Source organism: Talpa europaea, assembly GCF_964194135.1.
Source record: "Talpa europaea genome assembly, chromosome: 5".
In the NCBI taxonomy this organism is placed as follows: Eukaryota; Metazoa; Chordata; class Mammalia; order Eulipotyphla; family Talpidae; genus Talpa; species Talpa europaea.
In genome coordinates, this window is record NC_140071.1 from 78,621,241 (window position 1) to 78,640,864 (window position 19,624).

Sequence of the window (19,624 nt, forward strand, 5' to 3'; positions counted from 1 at the left end):
TTAAGGGAAGCCTCACTGTTGAAACACCTGTGTGCAAGGGTCCTGGATAGTATAAACGTGAAATTTCAGAATGATCAAATGAACTCCATTAACTGGGTGAAGAAAAACAAGGCCACACTATCATAATCTTCTCCGAGTAAGCACAAATATGTGGCTGTCTTTACAAGTATAACCCCTGCCTTTCATGACAATTCATCACCTAAGTGTGTCACTAAGTGACACACATGATTAACATATGATTTCAATTTTGTCTGGTATCTAAAATTTAAATCAGTCATAATATGTTCATTTTATATCTTGACTCTTTCACTCAACAACATGCAGGCAAGATGACCCACATAATGGATTTTGCTAGACTCTCTGTATTTTCACTATTGTATAGTATTCCACCGAATGCAAAGTAACTGCGTGTTGACCTCATGTCCTTGCGCGCTGACGGGGGAGCAGAAGTGGCGGAGCCGCGGGGCCTGGAGTGCCAGCCCCAGCGGAGCGGGCCCGCGGGCGGAGGAGGGAGCAGCCCGGGGGCAGCGCGCAGGCGGGAGAGGGCCCCCGCTGGTGGCGGAGCGGGGAGCGGGGGAGCGGTGGAGGGGAGGGGGGCGGGGGGGGGCGGCAGGGAAAAATGAGGGGGGCGGGACGCCCCGTCTCTCCCTGGGTGGGGGGGGCAGCGGGTTTCGGGCCCTGTGTGGTCGCGGGTGAACAATCCTCGTGTGTTTTCAGTCCCGTGGACGCGACTTGCTGTTTAAATGCTGTGGAAATTCTGGGTTCACGGTGTTGTCGGAGATGCGGGGTGCTCGCCTCCGTTTAGTTTGATTTTCTGAACTTCAGCGCAGCAGGACGGGCGGGGGCGCCCCGTGAGCACCCGCGGTTTTCCCGCTGGCCCCCGCCCTGGAGCCCGCCCCGGACACCCGCCCCTGCAGCCCCGCCCGCCCCAGCGCCGCAGCCCCGGCCCTGTGCCTGGCGCCTGCCTCCCCAGCTGCTTGGGTCTCCTTGGCACTCGCTGCTCCAGACTCGGGGTGAAGTCCTTGCCTGTGGGAACCCAGTTTCTTCAGGAACCACCCGGAGCAAGAAGGAGGTGAGGACATGTCGCTGCCGGTGGCTGATGCAGAGCGGGCCAGTCAGGGGACCCAGGGCGGGGCGGGCTGGGGGTGGAGAGCTCTGCGCGGGTTATTTTGGGTCCTGGAGGAACATGGGGGTCAGGTCGTTCCTGAGTGTGACCCCGTGGGTGGCCAGCGCCCCTAACGGAAAGCGTGTCCCCCGTCTTTGCTCCTAGCGCCTCCCTGCTGCACTGATCACCCCTGGGGTGGGTTTGCCGGGCTCCCCGCTGTGTTCCACTTATTTGTGTGTTTAATTTCTGTGAACTTAGAATATAATTTGGGGAATTATAAGTTTACATGTTGTAGACTTCTCTGGGGCTGACACCGCCTCCCACCCCAGGTCCAGCAGGCAGGAGGGCAGAGTCGTGTCCCAGTCTCCCCGGGGCACAGGTTCTGACCCAGGGGGTTGCTGGTGCCTGGGGCTCTGCATTTCTCACCAGGGGTCTGAGATGCTGCCCCTGCTGGGCTTGAGCCCGCATGTGAGAGCTGCAGCGCCGCTTCCCTGTTGTGCAGCTGAGGTGGTCATTCAGAGCGTGGAAGAGGGACCTTGGACCCCTGGACACTGCCTCAGGAGGCGACTTTACACTGTCCCTTGAAGAGAATCCAGGCTTCCCTGAGTCTTGAATGACCAGGAGCCACACAGCCTGCCACACACTGGCTACAAGTGTTTACTTTTCTAAAATGGGTTATTATTAACGGACTCCATGCAGTGAAAGCAGTGGCCCTCTGTGTGTCGCTAAAGGACACACCCAAGAAACCTTTCAGCAGGGTCTTCTTGGCGCTGCCACTAACAGGGAAGGAAACTTTCTCAATGGGGAGCATCTTCGACACTGAAGGGCTCTTGTCTAAGCTCTTGAGATCTTTTCTCTATAGATGGTGCTAAAAGGATCCCTCGTATTTCAGGGATTGAGTAAACCACAATGACTCATGTGAACTGGATATTTTGGCGATAATCCCCTTTATGTGTCTTTTTAAAAGATTTTTTTAAAAGATATATTTATTTATTTGTGCAAGCACTAGGGTACAGTCAGAAGCGTGGGAGGGTGAGAGAATTCACCAGAGCCAGAGCGGGAAACAGAACAGTCAGACTGACGAAATACACTGCTGAGGGGAGCAGTGGGTGTGGCAGGAGAGGTCTGTCATGCCATGTGGGACCCTCGCTGGCGGCCGGGGATCAAACTGGCGCTGCAGAGTCTGCCGGCAGCTTTGCAGCCCAGCGCTCAACTGCGGCGCCCCTAGGGGAGGCCCATTTTTAAAGCTTTTTAAATAAAATTTTGCATAGAAAAACTGGGGTGCAGGCCAGAGGTGTGGGAGGGTGAGAGGATTCACCAGAGACAGAGTAGGGAGCAGAACAGGAGGATCTTCTAGATACACTGCTGAGGGGAGCAGCAGGTGAGACAGAAGAGGTCTGCTGCACCTAGTGGGTCATCTCCCGACTGAGGATTGAACTCAGGCCGCCATGGTGACAGCACTGGGATTTAAACCCTAGCCCACCGGCGGGGGAGCGGTGGGGGGGATGCTGCACTTTACTTTTAAACGTGTTGCCATTTCCTCTGTTATGCTTGCTTTGGAGAGAAGTTGAATTTCTCTAGAAAGGGGACAGGAATCGGCTTTTATTGAGCATCTGGTGGAGATTACCTGACCCTGTGCAACAAGTTCATTGCTTTAGTTCCATGATCTCCATTAATGACGCTATAGAGATAGTATTCCTACACTGTAGTTGTGGACCCTGTGGTCCAAAAGGGATCAGTAACTTCTCTGAGATCAAAAAATAAGCACAAGGGCCAGATATTTTTGGACTCCCAAATTTTTGTATTTTGTACTGAACCAGAGGTTTTATAATGACGGTAAATTATAACCCTCTTGGAGGCCGGGGGAGGTAGGAGTTTGCGTCCATCCTCAGAACAGGTCTGTGGGTGCTGGGCGTCCCCCTCCATAAGGGCTAAAACGAGGCAGAACAAAACTTTCAAGTACCATGTGAAGATGCTGTCATTAATATTGAACATGAATTACTTAATAGTTTTAGAATGGCTCTAATCCCAAACATGATTGCTAGTCATAGAGACTGCAATTAAAAACAGCCCTTTCGGTGGGCCTCCAGGTGGCGCAGCGTTTGAGCGCTGGGCTGCGAAGCTGCCTGCAGGCTCAGCAGTGCCAGTTCGATTCCCGGCCGCTGGCGAGGGTCCCACAGGGCGCGCAGACCTCTCCTGCCGCGCCCGCTGCTCCCCTCAGCAGTGTATTTCGTCACTCTGCCTGTTCTGTTCCCCGCTCTGGCTCTGGTGAATTCTCTCACCCTCCCATGCTTCTGACTGTACCCAGTGCTTGTAAAAATAAATAAATCTTAAAAAAAATAAAAATAGCCCTTTCGGGCCTCCCCGGTGGCACAGCGGGTTGAGCGCAATGCTGTGAAGCTGTCCACAGCCTCTGAAGTGCAGGTTCAGTTCACAGCCGGCCAGGGAGATACCCACATGGCATGGCAGACCTCTCCTATCTCCCTGCTGCTCCCCCTCAGCAGTGTATTTCTGTCTGTCTGCCTGTTCTGCTCCCCACTCTGTCTCTGGTGAACTTCTCACCCTGCAGCGCCTCTGGCCTGTACCCCGGCTCTTGTATAAAAATAAATCAATCTTTAAAAAAAGCCTTTTCTCTAACTGTTTCTCTAACACAGCAGGCTTAATTGCTGCACCTTGCAGGGAAAATTCCTGGAGATCTATTCTAGATCTGGTGAGGAGGGGAATGCCTCTGCAGTGCCTGCAGTATTGTTCAGGATGAGACCCCCCTTTAAGTGCATTTATCTATTTATATTGTTTTAGGGTCTTCCCTGTCCTTAAAGACCATCTCTTTTTTTTCTTCTTTCCTTGTTCATTTTTGTCTAGTTACTGGTTTCTCCCCCCAGGGCTGGTCCCCATAATGCTCCCACCACCATAGCAGCTGTGACCCATCACCACAATCACTTGTGTTCTTCCCTCCCCTCTGTTGATCCCCCTCCCTCCCTCTCCCTGCTGGATGCCTCAGCTCTTGGTCAGCCTGCTAGGGTTGTCTTTTTCTTTACATTTCGTTCAGTTTCTCTGTATTTCACATCTGCTATTTCTTTTCCTGATTTATTGTGGCCAGCATAATCCCTTCCAGCTCCATCCATATCACCACAAGTGGCATGAATTTGTCTGTTTTCATTGCTGAGTAATGTTGCCTTGTGTATCTACACCACACCATTTTGATCCATTCATTTGTTTTGTGGCATTTGAGTTGTTTCCATGTCATGGCTATTGAAAATAGTGCTGCAGTAAACAAAGGAGTTCACGTTTCCTGGTTTTTTTTTTTTTTTTGTCCCTTGGGTAGATTCCTAGGAGTGGACTCACTGGATCATATGTAGACCCATTTTCAGTGTTCTGAGGAACCTCCACACAGCCGTCCATAGTGGCTGGACCAGTTTGCCTTCCCACCAGCAGGGTAGGAGACTCCCTTTTCTCCACTGCTCCTCCAGCATTTGTTGTTTCCAGGTTTTTGTTTTTGTTTTTGTTTTTTTTTAATGTGGAGCATTCTTACTGGAGTGAGGTGGCATCTCTGTGGTTTTGATTTGCATTTCCTTGATACTAGTGATGCTGAACCTTTTTTCTCTGCCTGTTGGCCATTTGCATTTCTTCTTTGGAGAAGAGTCCTTTTACTTCTGCCCATTTTTTTGGACTGGATTGTTTGGTTTTTTTGAGTTGTGTAAGCTCTTTGTAGATCTTTGATATCAGTCCCTCATCTGTCATATGGTTTGCAAATATTTTCTCCCTTTCAGCGGGGTGTCTCTTTGTTTTGATCATTGTCTCTTCCTGTTCTGAAGATTTTTAGGTTTATGGAGCCCCAACTGTTTACATTCTCCTTTGTTTTCTTTGCTTCTGGAGAAGAATCCTCAAAGATGTTCCTGAGGATTGTCATGGAATGTTGGACTGTGTTCCCTTCTGTATATTCTATGGTGCCAGGTTTCACATGCAAGTCTTTCATCCACTTGAGTTGGTTTGTGTATAGTGTCAGGTAGTGGTCTAGTTCCGTTCTTTTGCATGTTGCAATCCAGTTTCCCCAGCACCATTTATGGAAGAGGCAATTCTTTGCTCCTGTGTCATAGGTTAGCTCCTCATTGTTCTCAGTGTCTGTTTTTGTTCCAATAAAGTTTTCATTCTAATAGCTTTGTAATATTGTTTGATGTCTAGGAGTGTAATACCCCCCCACCCTTTAGACAGAAGAACTGTTGCTACTAGAGGTTTTTGTGATCCCATGTGAATTTGAACCATTTTGGTTCCATTTCATTGAAGTACACCACTGTAATCTGTATTGGAATTGCATTGAATCTCTACGTTGCATACAAATAGGAAGTCCCACCTAGATTTGTTACGTTTTTCCAATTATGGAACATTCATAAAACAGAGTGTTAATATAAAAGTAGGTGTTATTTTCTATAATTTCTAAAATGGTGTTATTTTCTATAAATTCTAAAACAGACAAAGTAGGTCTGTTCTCTAGAGATGAACAAAGAATGTTTCAGATTGAACGGCAAGGCATTTTATCATGTAATAGATGACAAGTTACTGATTGTATAATATTAGGATAGTCTTCCACTTTTCCGCAGATGGAACTGTCAGTAAGTTCGTCCTTTTCCCATCTGCTTTATGTGCCACCAGAGAAAATGTTGCACTCAAGTGACATAATTGCAGGATAGTGCCAGTGTGCTTTGTAAAGGAATCAAACAGAGGAATTAATTCAGGAAATTCAAAACATGAAACTGGAAAACAGGAAATTGATAATGAAGTTAGAGCCACATCTCTGGTCACCTGTGTCTGTGAAATCCATGATCCTCGTTTGCGGGCTGGTCACCAGCCGCTGGACAAGGCAGGGCCAGACCCACTAATCCGTGGACTGTCCTTTCTGAAGCTGGGCCTGGGGTCTGAATTTGTACCTGGCAGGAAAGGGCATGTAGCTGCTGTCCCGGGCCGGAGCCTGACCCCGCCCACCGGACTCTGCCTGTGCAAAGGTGCACTTCATAGAGCCGCCGGGGGGGGGGGCTGGTGAGGGGGTTGGGGACCCTCAGACCCAAGGGGACAGGGTGACCCCTACCCCATGGGGAAAGGGGACGCTCTTCCCTCATGGGGGAAGGAGTACAACTTCCCCCTTGGGGAACGGTAAACCTTCCCCCGGGCAGACCCGCACCCTCCTCTCACACTCACAACCCCAAGGGCAGGCCGTGCACACGAAGACACCATTGACAGAGGGGCGGGGTCACCGTCAGGGAGCGCAAACCCTGTCTGCGACCGCGGCACCCTCCAAAACTGCAGGCCGACAGGTCGGTGCGGAAAGCCCCTGGCAACCCAGCAGCACTCAAAGGGGAAGAGTCCTCACCTGGCCAGGCAGCGCTGATGAGCCTCAGGCCCCGCCACTGGCCGGGGCTTGACCCCGCCCACCGGACTCTGCCTGTGAAAGGGTGCACTTCACAGAGCCGCCGCTTGGGGGCGCTGGCGAGGGGGTGGGGTTCGGGGACCCTCAGCCCCAAGAGGGTAGGTGGACCTCTGCAACCACGGGGGTACAGAGTCCAAGGACCCCTACAATGTGCAGGGACCGCAAGCCCGTTTTGGCACGGGGCCCTCTTCCCCTCGGGGGACACCTGCAACCTCTTCCGCACTCACACCCCGAGGGGCCGACAGTGCGCTGAAGACGCCATAGACGGAGGGGCGGGATCACCGTCAGGGAGGGTACCCCCTGTAAGCCTCGGACTGGCTGCGACCGCGGCCTCCTCCAAATCTGCAGGCAGACAGGTCGGCGGGGAAAGGCCCGGGCAACCCGGCAACACTCAAAGGGGAAGAGTCCTCACCTGGCCAGGCAGCGCTGATGAGCCTCAGGCTCCGCCCCCGGCCGGACCCTGACCCCTCCCACCGGACTATGCCTGAGCAGAGGTGCAGTTCAAGGGTCGCCGCCAGGGGGCGTGGGCGAGGAGGTTCGGGGACCCTCAGCCCCCACGGGGGAAGGGGAACCTCTACCCCAGGGGGAAACTGGACCCTCTTCCCCCATGGGGGATCGGGGCCCACTTCCCCCTTGGGGGAACGGTAAATCTTCCTCCCGGGGCACACCTGCACCCTCCTCTGGAGACTCACAAACCCAGGGGCAGGACGTGAGCCCCAAGACGCCCTAGACGAAGGGGCGGGGTCACCGTCAGTGAGGGCAACCCCTGTAAGCCACAGACAGACGGCGCCCGCGGCGTCCTCCAAAACTGCAGGCAGACAGGCCGCGGGGAAAGCCCTTAGCAACCCAGCACCACTCAAAGGGGAAGACCCCGGCCGCAGCCTGACCCCGCCCACCGGACTCGGCCTGTGCAAAGGTACACTTCATAGAGCCGCCGAGGGGGGGGGCTGGTGAGGGGGTTGGGGACGCTCAGCCCCAAGGGGGCAGGGTGACCCCTACCCCATGGGGAAAGGGTAAGCTCTTCCCCCATGGGGGAAGAAGGCCAACTTCCCCCTTAAGGAACGGTAAACCTTCCCCCGGGGCACACCTGCACCCTCCTCTGGCACTCACACCCCCAGGGGCAGGCCGTGCCCCCGAAGATGCCATAGACAGAGGGACGAGGTCACCGTCAGGGAGGGCAACCCCTGCAAGCCTTGGACTGTCTGCGACCGCGGCCCCCTCCAAAACTGCAGGCCGACAGGTCGGTGCTGAAAGCCCCTGGCAACCCAGCAGCACTCAAAGGGGAAGAGTCCTCACCTGGCCAGACAGCTCCGATGAGCCTCAGGCCCCGCCCCCGGCCGGGGCCTGACCCCGCCACCGGACTCTGCCTGAGCACAGGTGCAGTTCACAGTGCGCCGCTAGGGGGCGCGGGCGAGGGGGTTCGGGGACCCTCAGCCCCTATGGGGGTATGGGAAGCTCTACCCCAGGGGGAAAAGAGACCCTCTTCCCCCACAGGGGATCGGGGCCCACTTCCCCCTGGGGGAAAGGTAAATCTTCCTCCTGGGGCACACCTGCACCCTCCTCTAGGACTCACAAACCCAAGGGCAGGACGTGTGCCCCAAGACGCCCTAGACGAAGTGGCGGGGTCACCGTGAGGGAGGGCAACCCCTGTAAGCCACAGACAGAAGGCGCCCGCGGTGTCCTCCAAAACTTCAGGCAGACAGGTTGGCGGGAAAAGCCCTTAGCAACCCAGAGGCCCCTTGGGACTGGTGAGGGGATTGGGGATGCTCAGCCCCAAGGGGGCAGGGTGACCCCTACCCCATGGGAAAATGGGACGCTCTTCCCCCATGGGGGAAGGAGGCCAACTTCCCCCTTGGCGAATGGTAAACCTTACCCAGGGGCACACCTGCAGCCTCCTCTTGCACTCACACCCCCAGGCGCAGGCCATGTGCCCGAAGAGGCCATAGATGGAGGGGCGGGGTGCTGCAGGAGGCCTTGTACCCCCAGCCAGATTAACTACTGGCAAGCAGTGAAGTCAAAGGGCCTCACAACGTGGGGCTGAAGATTCCTTGTGCCTCATACCGTGGGGCTGAAGATCTAACATCCCTTCACTTTTTGTTCTTGGTCATAAAAGGAGAAAAAATTCCCAAAAGGCACATCAGGCACTACATTATATACATCAATATACAGTAAATAAACGGCACGGAAAATTATCTCTTAAAAACTAATTATTAAACAATTTGGCCCACTTGACGATGGGAGATGGTTTATTAAACATGCCTGACAAGCATTACAATACAACTATTATTGTAAGTTCTTTTTTGCCTTCCCTTGCAGTTTCTTGGGAAAGTTTTTAAATGAAACTATTTGAGTTAAGAAGTTTCTAGGTAGAGAAAGTTCTGATAGCTGAGTAGCAGCCTGCTCCTGGTGTGAAGGCCATGAGAATAAAAAAAGTTCTTTCTTTGCTTAAGCTTTAGCTGATGGGAATGTTCTGGTGACTATCAATTGTGTTAGGTTATTGTTTAGCTGAAACAATGAATTTTAGTGTAAGACTTAGTTTTTTATTGCCTTCTTGTTGAGAGCACAAAAAAGAGATGCGCTAATTGTTTCTGCTTTGTTTCTATGAACTTGATAATGTAATCTCAATGCTTGCAAAAAATGTATAAATAAAGAACCTGCTGAGCCTTTCTGGCAGAAGATACTAACACCTCACCAAGTGTAGGTGTCTTCTCATTCCCTTCCCCCCAGTCCCTAAGTTTCAGATCATTTGTATTTGCCGATGCTGTCTCATCCTTTCAGGAACCCTGACAGGACATTTTGCTGGAGGCTGGTCCCTGGCAAGTGGCGCTGGAAGCAGAGACTTGAAAGGTAAGATTTCTTTCCCGTGTGGGGAAGGCTAGGATCTGCTCCATAGGGTAGGGAGCATACCTGCCTGTAGAGGAAGCAGGTTTGGCGGGGCAGTAAGTCAGAACCGTAATAAGGCGAGTGAGTGTCTTATTAAGTGATAAGGTGAGTGAGTGTCTTATCGTTGAGAAGCAATGGGCCATACTGAGTCTAAGGAAAGAGGACTCTTTATTGATATAATTAAGTATACTCTCGCAAAGAGAGGCCTTAAGACCTCTCATGCACAATTGGCTAGTTTCCTAAATTTTGTTGAAATGTGTTGTTCTTGGTTTCCAAGGGACGGTACTCTGGATATAAGAACTTGGGCCAGAGTAGGAGAGGAAATGACAACCTATTATACTCTCCATGGACCTGAGAAGGTCCCTGTTGATGCCTTTTCATTGTGGGGTCTGCTACAAGACATGCTAAATCAAGGATCTGAATTGGAAAAATTAGATAAAAAACTCAGAGAATTAAGGCTGCCTGAGCCTGCTGTCTCTTTATCCTTGGAGGACGTCAAAGGGTCCTTGGCTGACAGCCCGTCATTAACAAAACAATTGCCTGAACAAATAGATCACTTTAGCCAGGCTGGAGGCAAAGCGAAAAATGCTAAACCGAAAGTTAAACAGAAATTGGCTGGCAGCATTAGAGAAAGTGATTAGGATTTTTGGATGATGAAATTGTTTTTCAAAAGCCAAAAATAGATTCTAGAGCCAAGGTTGACTTCTTTATTGAAGTGTCGGCTCCTTTTCAAGAATGTATTCCTAAATCTGATTCAAACTCCAGCCCGGACTTGAATGAAATTGTTAAAAGATATATCAGTGATTTGGCTAGAGCTAAAACTGATCTCAAGCCACCTTCTGCAAATATACAATCAGACCCTTTTGAAAACGCACAGCCTGTGTCGAGAGTGTTGTCTGGTGATTCGGCTCATATGTCTAGAGCTGGTTTTGCTGGTGCAGTGAGGCAAGCAGAAGAAAAGGGTGATTTTACCTTTCGGTGTTTTCCTGTGCTCAATGTAGACAATGACCATGAGCAGCCTCCGTGGGAACCCCTTCCCTTTGAGCTTTTAAAGGAATTGAAAAGAGCAACTGCCGATTACGGGGCTACATCTCCTTATACCTTGCAACTCGTAGAATCAGTGGCCAGTCGCTTTCTTACACCCCTTGATTGGCAGATGACGTCTAGATCTAGTCTGTCTGGTGGAGCTTATTTGTTGTGGAAGGCAAATTTTGAGGAAGAGGCACGGAGGATGGTAAAGAAATATAATGATAGAGGAATAAGAATGAAAGATGATAAGATTCCACTCGAAATGGTTTTAGGTCAGGATGATTGGTGTGAAAACAATGTGCAGATACGTATGCCACCTTCAGCCTTTCGTCTCATGCGTGAAGCCGCAGTTGCTGCATGGAGCCGGTTGCCGGCTGGTGAAATGAAAACCTCTGGTCTTGCTAACATTAAACAAGGGCCTGAGGAATCTTATCAAGACTTTTTGTCAAGCTTAATGGATGCTGTCCAGAAAACTATACCTAATGCTGAGGTGGCTCGCATTATACTAAACAATTGGCCTTTGAAAATGCTACCATACCGTGTCAGACATTGTTAAGACCTATTGTGCGAACAGGCGATCTTAATGAATATGTTCGAGCCTGTTTGGAGGTGACACCCTCGTACCTTCAGGGTGTGGCTATTGCGGCTGCCTTAAAGGGACAGACCAGCAGCCAATGGTTCGCTTCCCTTGATCAACAGAAGGAAAAGAAAATAACCAAAAATTTTGAAAATTGTTTTTCTTGTGGACAGCCAGGGCATTATAGTAGAAATTGCCCAAGCAAAGTAATCTCTACGCCGCCTCCAGCCTTGTCTCAACAGTTGCCTGTTACAACAAATAATAATATAATTCCTTTTCAAATGTTACTTCCAAAAACAATCTGCCCGCCTTGTAACAAAGGACTTCATTGGATGAAGGACTGTCGTCTAAATATCATAGAAATGGTACATTGTTGCCACCTAATGAAAAGTTTACTGTGGGCACCAATCCGGCTGTTTTTCCTAAAAGCACTTCACAGTCGGGAAACTGGGTAAGGGGCCCGACCCAGGCCCCTCAAAAAATTGGGGATCTGAGCAACCAGAGTGGCGAACAATCTCTGATCTCGTCCGTAGGGCCACAGGCGATGCGGACTTGGACTTGCATTCCACCTCCGCCGCAATATTAACTTCTGATCAATTTTACCCTATGCTGGCAAAGGGGGTGTATGGGCCTCCCCCACCTGGCACAATGGGACTTGTTTTTGGCCAAGGTTCTGCGTCTCTGCAAGGTATAAAAGTAATACCGGTTGTTGTTGATTCTAATTTTACTGGTGAAATAAATGTTGTGCTGGAGCCTCCTATACAAACTATACAAATTCATCCAGGACAAAAAATTGCTCAATTGCTTTTACTGCCTCTGATGTCAGTTGGCAATAAAATCACATCCAATGAACCACAGAGTAATTCCAGTTTTGAATCCAGTGATGTGGCTTTTTGGGTTCAACAAATTAAAAATAATAGACCGACCAAAGTTATAAAAACTCAAGGAAAAACAATTGAAGGATTGTTAAATACTGGTACTGATGTTACTTGCATAGCAGGGCATGATTGGCCTAATGCCTGGCCCACAAAGGCTACGCCTTCTACTTTGGTCGGATTGGGATCAGCACAAAATGTGTCAAAAAGTTCTCAAATTTTAAATTGGAATGATGGAGAGGTGTCCGGGACTTTTCAACCTTATGTTGTCCCGTCTCTTCCTATGACATTATGGGGAAGAAACATACTCTCTCAAATGGGAGTGCTCCTATTTAGTCCCAATAATAAGGTAACCGCTCAAATGCTACAAATGGGCTTTAATCCAAATCAAGGCTTAGGAAAAAGGTTGGAAGGACAAATATTTCCCATTAAGGTTGCTCAAAGAAAGCCGCGACAAGGCCTGGGATATGAATCAAATTTATAAAAAGGGCCATTGCAGAGGTTACAGCTGACCCAATTGTATGGAAAAATAATGACCCAGTATGGGTAGAGCAATGGCCCCTGACAGAGGAAAAAATCCAGGCTGTAACAAATCTGGTTCAAGAACAATTAATAAAAGGGCATATTCGCCCTTCCACTAGCCCATGGAATACTCCTATATTTGTGATAAAAAAGAAATCAGGAAAATGGAGACTGTTACAGGATTTGAGAGCAATAAATTTAACTATGCAAGATATGGGATGCTTACAACCAGGTTTGCCATCACCTGTGGCCATCCCTAAAGATGAACATGTTATTGTTATTGATTTGCAAGATTGCTTTTTTACCATCCCTTTACATCCCCAAGACTGCAAAATATTTGCATTTAGTGTCCCATCAGTAAATTTAAAAAGGCCATTTCAAAGGTATGAATGGAAAGTTCTCCCTCAGGGCATGAAAAACAGTCCTACTTTATGTCAGAAATTTGTAGATATGGTTTTGTCATCCTTTAGGGATGAGTACCCTTCCATTTACTGTGTTCATTATATGGATGATATTTTAATAAGTAATGCTCAAGTGGACTTGTTGAATCAGGCCTTGACCCATCTGGTAGTATTGCTGCAAAGTTATGGACTTGTTGTGGCACCAGAAAAAATTCAAACTTCTCCACCAATTAATTATTTAGGAAGAATTGTCCGTTCTTTAACTGTGTCACCGCAAAAATTACAGCTACGAACAGACTCTTTACAAACATTAAATGATTTTCAAAAACTACTTGGTGACATAAATTGGATAAGGACTCATCTGCAGTTAACTACTGCTGATTTACGTCCACTGTTTGATGTGTTAAAAGGTGATTCTAATCCTAACTCCCCTAGACAATTAACACCTGAGGCTACACTAGCCTTACAAAAAGTCAATGATGCACTCAACAACCAACAACTGTTGCGGCTAGATTATGCTAAGCCATGGGAGTTCATAATTTTGGCCAGCCCACACACTCCAACAGGTGTTTTGTGGCAAAAGGGACCACTGGAATGGTTACATTTACCGGTTACTGCAAAGAAGATTGTTTGTCCCTATGCTTCCCAAGTAGCTGCATTAATTGTTAAGGGAAGGCATAGGAGTATTGAGCTTTTTGGCCAAGAATTTTCTGTTATTGTTTTACCTTACAAAAAAGAACAACGTAATGACTTACTTAGTTTAAGTGATGACTGGCAAATAGCCCTGCAATCTTTTTCGGGTGAGATAAAGTTTCATTTGCCTCCCGACCCTGTACTTCATTTCTTTAAGAAGCAGGCTTTTATATTTCCAACCATTGTTAGTACTGTGCCTTTGCCAGAACCTGCTGCACTTGTGTTTACGGATGGCTCTTCCAATGGTAGAGCTGCTTTCATTATCAATGATAAACCAGAGTCCATCCAGACAACTGAAACCTCAGCTCAAAAAACTGAATTATTTGCAGTTCTCACAGTTTTTAAAATTTTGCAAAATCAACCATTTAACCTTTTTACTGATTCCCAATATGTAACCAGATTATTTCCTGACATTGAAACTGCTGTAATTGCTGATGCTAAAACTACCATTGCTCCACAGTTATTGGAGCTACAGATGTTGATAAGATCCAGGACTTATAGAGTGTATGTTGGCCATATTCGTGGTCATTCTAAATTACCAGGTCCTCTAACTCGAGGAAATGAGCTGGCTGATTTGTTGACTCGAGCAGCGGTATTCACAGTACAAGAGGCAATTAATGATCATGTCCTTCATCACCAAAATGCCGCTTCACTCCAAAAACAATTTAATCTGACTCGAAAAACAGCCCGAGAAATTGTTCGCAACTGTTCAGTTTGCCCCACTATTCACCCTTCACTTCCGATGGGAGTGAACCCACAAGGCCTTAGACCAAATGACCTCTGGCAGATGGATGTCACTCATGTTACTAGTTTTGGAAGACTCAGTTTCGTTCATGTCTCCGTAGACACATTTTCTCATGTTATTATGGCTACTGCCTGAACTGGAGAAGCTTTTAAAGATGTCTCTCAACACCTAATGTTTTGTTTTGCCTACGCTGGCAAACCTTGTGCTATTAAAACTGACAATGCTCCTGTATACACATCATCTGCCTTTAAAAAATTTTGTGCTTCGTTTCAAATTGCTCATTCTACAGGTATTCCGTATAATCCACAAGGGCAAGCTATTGTTGAAAGAGCCCACCAAACTTTAAAGTCTCAGGTATATAAATTACAACAATCTGATTTTAAACATAGTTCAGCTCATCATATTTTAACTCATGCAATGTTTGTCATCAATTATTTAAATTGAAATTCTCAAGGATTGTCTCCAGTTAATAGACATTGGGACCCTGACCAACTGGCCCCTAAACCTCAAGTTATGTGGAAAGATCTCCTTTCTGGAACATGGAAAGGCCCTGATGTGTTATTAGCAAATGGGAGAGGCTATGCTTGTATCTTTCCACAGGATTCGGACAGCCCGATTTGGATTCCTGACAGACTGATCCGACATCATGTCTCAAAAGCCTTCACGGACACGCCCTCGGTCGAGCAACCGTCGCCCTAGAATGAATAGGCGCAGTCCTCCGGGACCCTATCCCTCATCACCAAGAAGTCATCGCTCCCGATCCCCTGTTGGAATATTGTCCTCTTCCCTACACCATCTTCAGGTTCGTGAGACGTCTCATCATAACAATTGAGATCTGCTCAAAAACCTGGTCTCCAACGCTCGACAACTACTTGTACAGCAAGACACACACATCACCCCAGAAACTATGTTCCTTGCCATGCTAGCAATCTTATCATGTAAAGTATCACCAACTTCTCCTACTCCTCTCACGCCTTCTGTTTCCTATTAGGCTTACATCCCGGATCCTCCTTTTTTCCACCCCACTCCTTGGGGATTTCCCTCACTCCGTGTGTTCACTAATTTTTCTGATTTACTAGGTGGTAATTCAGACTCTTTTGTTTTGTTTAAAAGCACTAATAACTTTTCTTTTCAGGGACGCATGGATTCTCCTCCTATGTGTTTTACATCTGATCCTGCCTATATAAAGTCTCAACTACCTGGCTGCCTACCTATTAATGACAAATATTTCTTAACAGAATCTTCAAAGCCTTCCTCCTTCGGATCCAACCGTGATTTATGGGTACTGCTTTTATCTCTCCTTGGTCCTCGCAGCACTAATGAAAACATAGCTCGAGCCCCAATATCCTCCACTCTTCCAGCCTGTTCACTTTATAACTCAGATGATTCCCAAAATTCTATTGACACGGATCATGGATTTCCCACTTGGCATAATTGCAGGTTTCCCTCTGCAGGAATTTGCTACCAGCCTTATCACACTAATCTTTCTATTTATGATTTTTCAGTTCTTGGAGCAGTTACATCTGCCACTAATGTCCCCAAAGATTATAGGTTTCTCCTGCACAATGCTCTCATCTACAACCAGTCAAATCGCCTCATCCCACCTCTGGAACCCATCACTCGGTGGTATTCAACTGGATGGATTACTCCCACCTATCTCATCAACACTTCTAATGGTTCCGTGCATACCCGGACTTGTTTCGCCTCCTTGCCGCCACTTCACCTGTGCTTTTTCGCCGACCTGAACATTCTGTTCGTGCTTTCACCATACGGGCTTGTGTGGGCCCCCCTCATGCCATCCTCATTGAGGGCCCTGGACATTTAACCATCACTTATCATCACCATGTTTTTCATATTAATTGTACTGACTGCATTCTCACCAACTGTATTACCTCAGTTAGCTCATTGTCTAAAGTGACTTTTGTTATCTTACATCAACCTCCTTATGTCATGCTCCCTGTAAGCTTACAACAGCCGTGGTATGATGACATTGGACTGTATGCACTTCAGCTTGTGGAACAAGGTCTCCGTCGCTCCAAAAAATTTGTAGCAGCACTTATATTGGGTATTACGGCACTTATTGCTATTATTAGTTCTGTTGCTGTTTCTACTACTGCTCTCATACAACAAGTTCACACTGCCTCCCATGTTAATAACTTGTCTCGTAACATCACACATGCTTTGATCATCCAAAACCATATTAATAACAAATTTAAAGCTCGTTTAAACGTTCTTGAGGAATCACTTCTACATATTGGCAATCAAATTCAACACATAAAAACGCATTTGACAACCAAATGTCATTCTGATTACAAATGAATGTGTGTCACTCCACATGTATATAACTCTTCTTCAGTTTCTTGGAATAATGTCAAAAATCATTTACTGGGTGTATGGGATAACACAAATGTTTCCCTGGACCTCCTTGCTCTGCAGAAAGATATTAAGGCAATTAGCTTAGCTCATGTCCCTTCCTCCACCCCTGCAGAAGTTGCTGCTTCGTTCCTGGCTTCCTTGCGAAATTATACTACTAAGGCCGCCTGGTTCCCATCATTTATTACATTGGGTATTGTTTTGCTTGTTGCAATGATTGTTTTGATTCTCTTCCCATTGTTTATTAAATTACTTTTCCGTGCTATCAATCAGGTACAACTTGAGTTGCGATTTATGCAAATGATGGCCAAAAAAAAAAGGGGGGGGGAAATGCTGCAGGAGGCATTGTACCCCCAGCCAGATAAACTACTGGCAAGCAGTGAAGTCAAGGGCCTCACACCGTGGGGCTGAAGATTCCTTGTGCCTCACACCGTGGGGCTGAAGATCTAACATCCCTTCACTTTTTGTTCTTGGTCATAAAAGGAGAAAAATTTCCCAAAAGGTACATCAGGCAATACATTATATACATCAATATACAGTAAATAAACGGCACGGAAAATTATCTCTTAAAAACTAATTATTGAACAATTTGGCCCACTTGACAATGGGAGATGGTTTATTAAACATGCCTGACAAGCATTACAATACAACTATTATTGTAAGTTCTTTTTTGCCTTCCCTTGCAGTTTCTTGGGAAAGTTTTTAAATGAAACTACTTGAGTTAAGAAGTTTCTAGGTAGAGAAAGTTCTGATAGCTGAGTAGCAGCCGGCTCCTGGTGTGAAGGCCATGAGAATAAAAAAAGTTCTTTCTTTGCTTAAGCTTTAGCTGATGGGAATGTTGTGGTGACTACCAATTGTGTTAGGTTATTGTTTAGCTGAAACAATGAATTTTAGTGTAAGACTTAGTTTTTTATTGCCTTCTTGTTGAGAGCACAAAAAAGAGATGCGCTAATTGTTTCTGCTTTGTTTCTATGAACTTGATAATGTAATCTCAATGCTTGCAAAAAACGTATAAATAAAGAACCTGCTGAGCCTTTCTGGCAGAAGATACTAACACCTCACCAACTGTCAGTGTCTTCTCATTCCCTTCCCCCCAGTCCCAAAGTTTCAGATCATTCATATTCGCCAACACCCTCTCATCCTTTCAAGAACCCTGACACGACATTTTGCCGGAGGCTGGTCCCCGGCAGCGGGGTCACCATCAGAGAGGGCAACACCTCCAAGCCTCGGACTGTCTGCGACCAGGGCCTCCTCCAAAGCTGCAGGCAGAGAGGTTGGCGGGGAAAACCCGGGCAACCCAGCAGCACTCAAAGAGGAAGAGTCCTCACCTGGCCACGCAAGGCTGATGAGCCTCAGGCCCCGCCCCCGGAAGGAGCCTGACCCTGCCACCAGACGCTGCCTGAGCACAGGTGCAGTTCACAGGGCCGCCGCTAGGGGGCGCGGGCGAGGGTGTTCGGGGACCCTCAGCCCCCAAGGGGTTAGGGGAACCTCTACCCCAGGTGGAAACGTGACCCTCATCCCCATGGGGGATCGGGGCCCACTTCCCCTTTGCGGGAACAATAAATCTTCCTCCGGGGGCACACCTGCACCCTGCTCTGGGACTCACAAACCCAGGGGCGGGACGAGTGCCCCAAGACCTCACCGTCAGGGAGGGCAACCCTGTAAGCCAAAGACAGACTGCGCCCGCGGCGTCCTCCAAAACTGCAGGCAGACAGGCCTGCGGGGAAAGCCCTTAGCAACGCAGCACCACTCAAATGGGAAGAGTCCTCACCAGGCTCAGCAGTGCAGCTGAGCCCCAGGCCCCGCCCACGGCCGGAGCCTGACCCCGCCCACCGGACTCTGGCTGTGCAAAGGTGCACTTCATAGAGCCGCTGGGGGTGGGGGGCTGGTGAGGGGGTTGGGGACCCTCAGCCCCAAGGGGGCAGGGTGACCCCTACCCCATGGGAAAAGGGGACGCTCTTCCCACATGGGGGAAGGAGGCCAACTTCCCCCTTGGCGAATGGTAAACCTTCCCCCAGGGCACACCTGCAGCCTCCTCTCTCACTCACACCCCCAGGGGCAGGCCATGCGCCTGAAGATGCCATAGACGGAGGGGCGGGGTGCTGCAGGAGGCCTTGTAGCCCCAGCCAGATCAACTACTGGCAAGCAGTGAAGGCAAAGGGCCTCACACCGTGGGGCCGAAGATTCCTTGTGCCTCACACCATTGGGCTGAAGATCTAACATCCCTTCCCTTTTTGTTCTTGGTCATAAAAGGAGAAAAATTTCCCTTGCCTTCCCTTGCAGTTTCTTGGGAAAGTTTTTATTTTTTTTTATTTATTTTTTTTTATAGAGGCATGCTTTATTTATTTGTTTGCTGGTTTGTTTGTTTGTTTTGTTTATACATGCACTGGGTACAGTCAGAAGCGCGGGAGGGAGGGTGAGAGAATTCACCAGAGCCAGAGCGGGGAGCAGAGCAGGCAGAAGGACCGAAGTACACTGCTGAGGGGAGCAGCGGGCGGCAGGAGAGGTCTGCACGCCATGTGGGACCCTCCTCTGGTGGCCAGGGAGCAGCCGGGGATCGAACCGGCGCCGCAGAGGCCGCGCGCAGTTTCGCAACCCAGCGCTCAACCGCTGCGCCACCGGGGAGGCCCTCTTGGGAAAGTTTTTAAATGAAACTATTTGAGTTAAGAAGTTTCCAGGTAGAGAAAGTTCTGATAGCTGAGTAGCAGCCGGCTCCTGGTGTGAAGGCCATGAGAATAATAAAAGTTCTTTCTTTGCTTAAGCTTTAGCTGATGGGAATGTTCTGGTGACTATCAATTGTGTTAGGTTATTGTTTAGCTGAAACAATGAATTTTAGTGTAAGACTTAGTTTTTTATTGCCTTCTTGTTGAGAGCACAAAAAAGAGATGCGCTAATTGTTTCTGCTTTGTTTCTATGAACTTGATAATGTAATTGCAATGCTTGCAAAAAACGTATAAATAAAGAACCTGCTGAGCCTTTCGGGCAGAAGATACTAACAC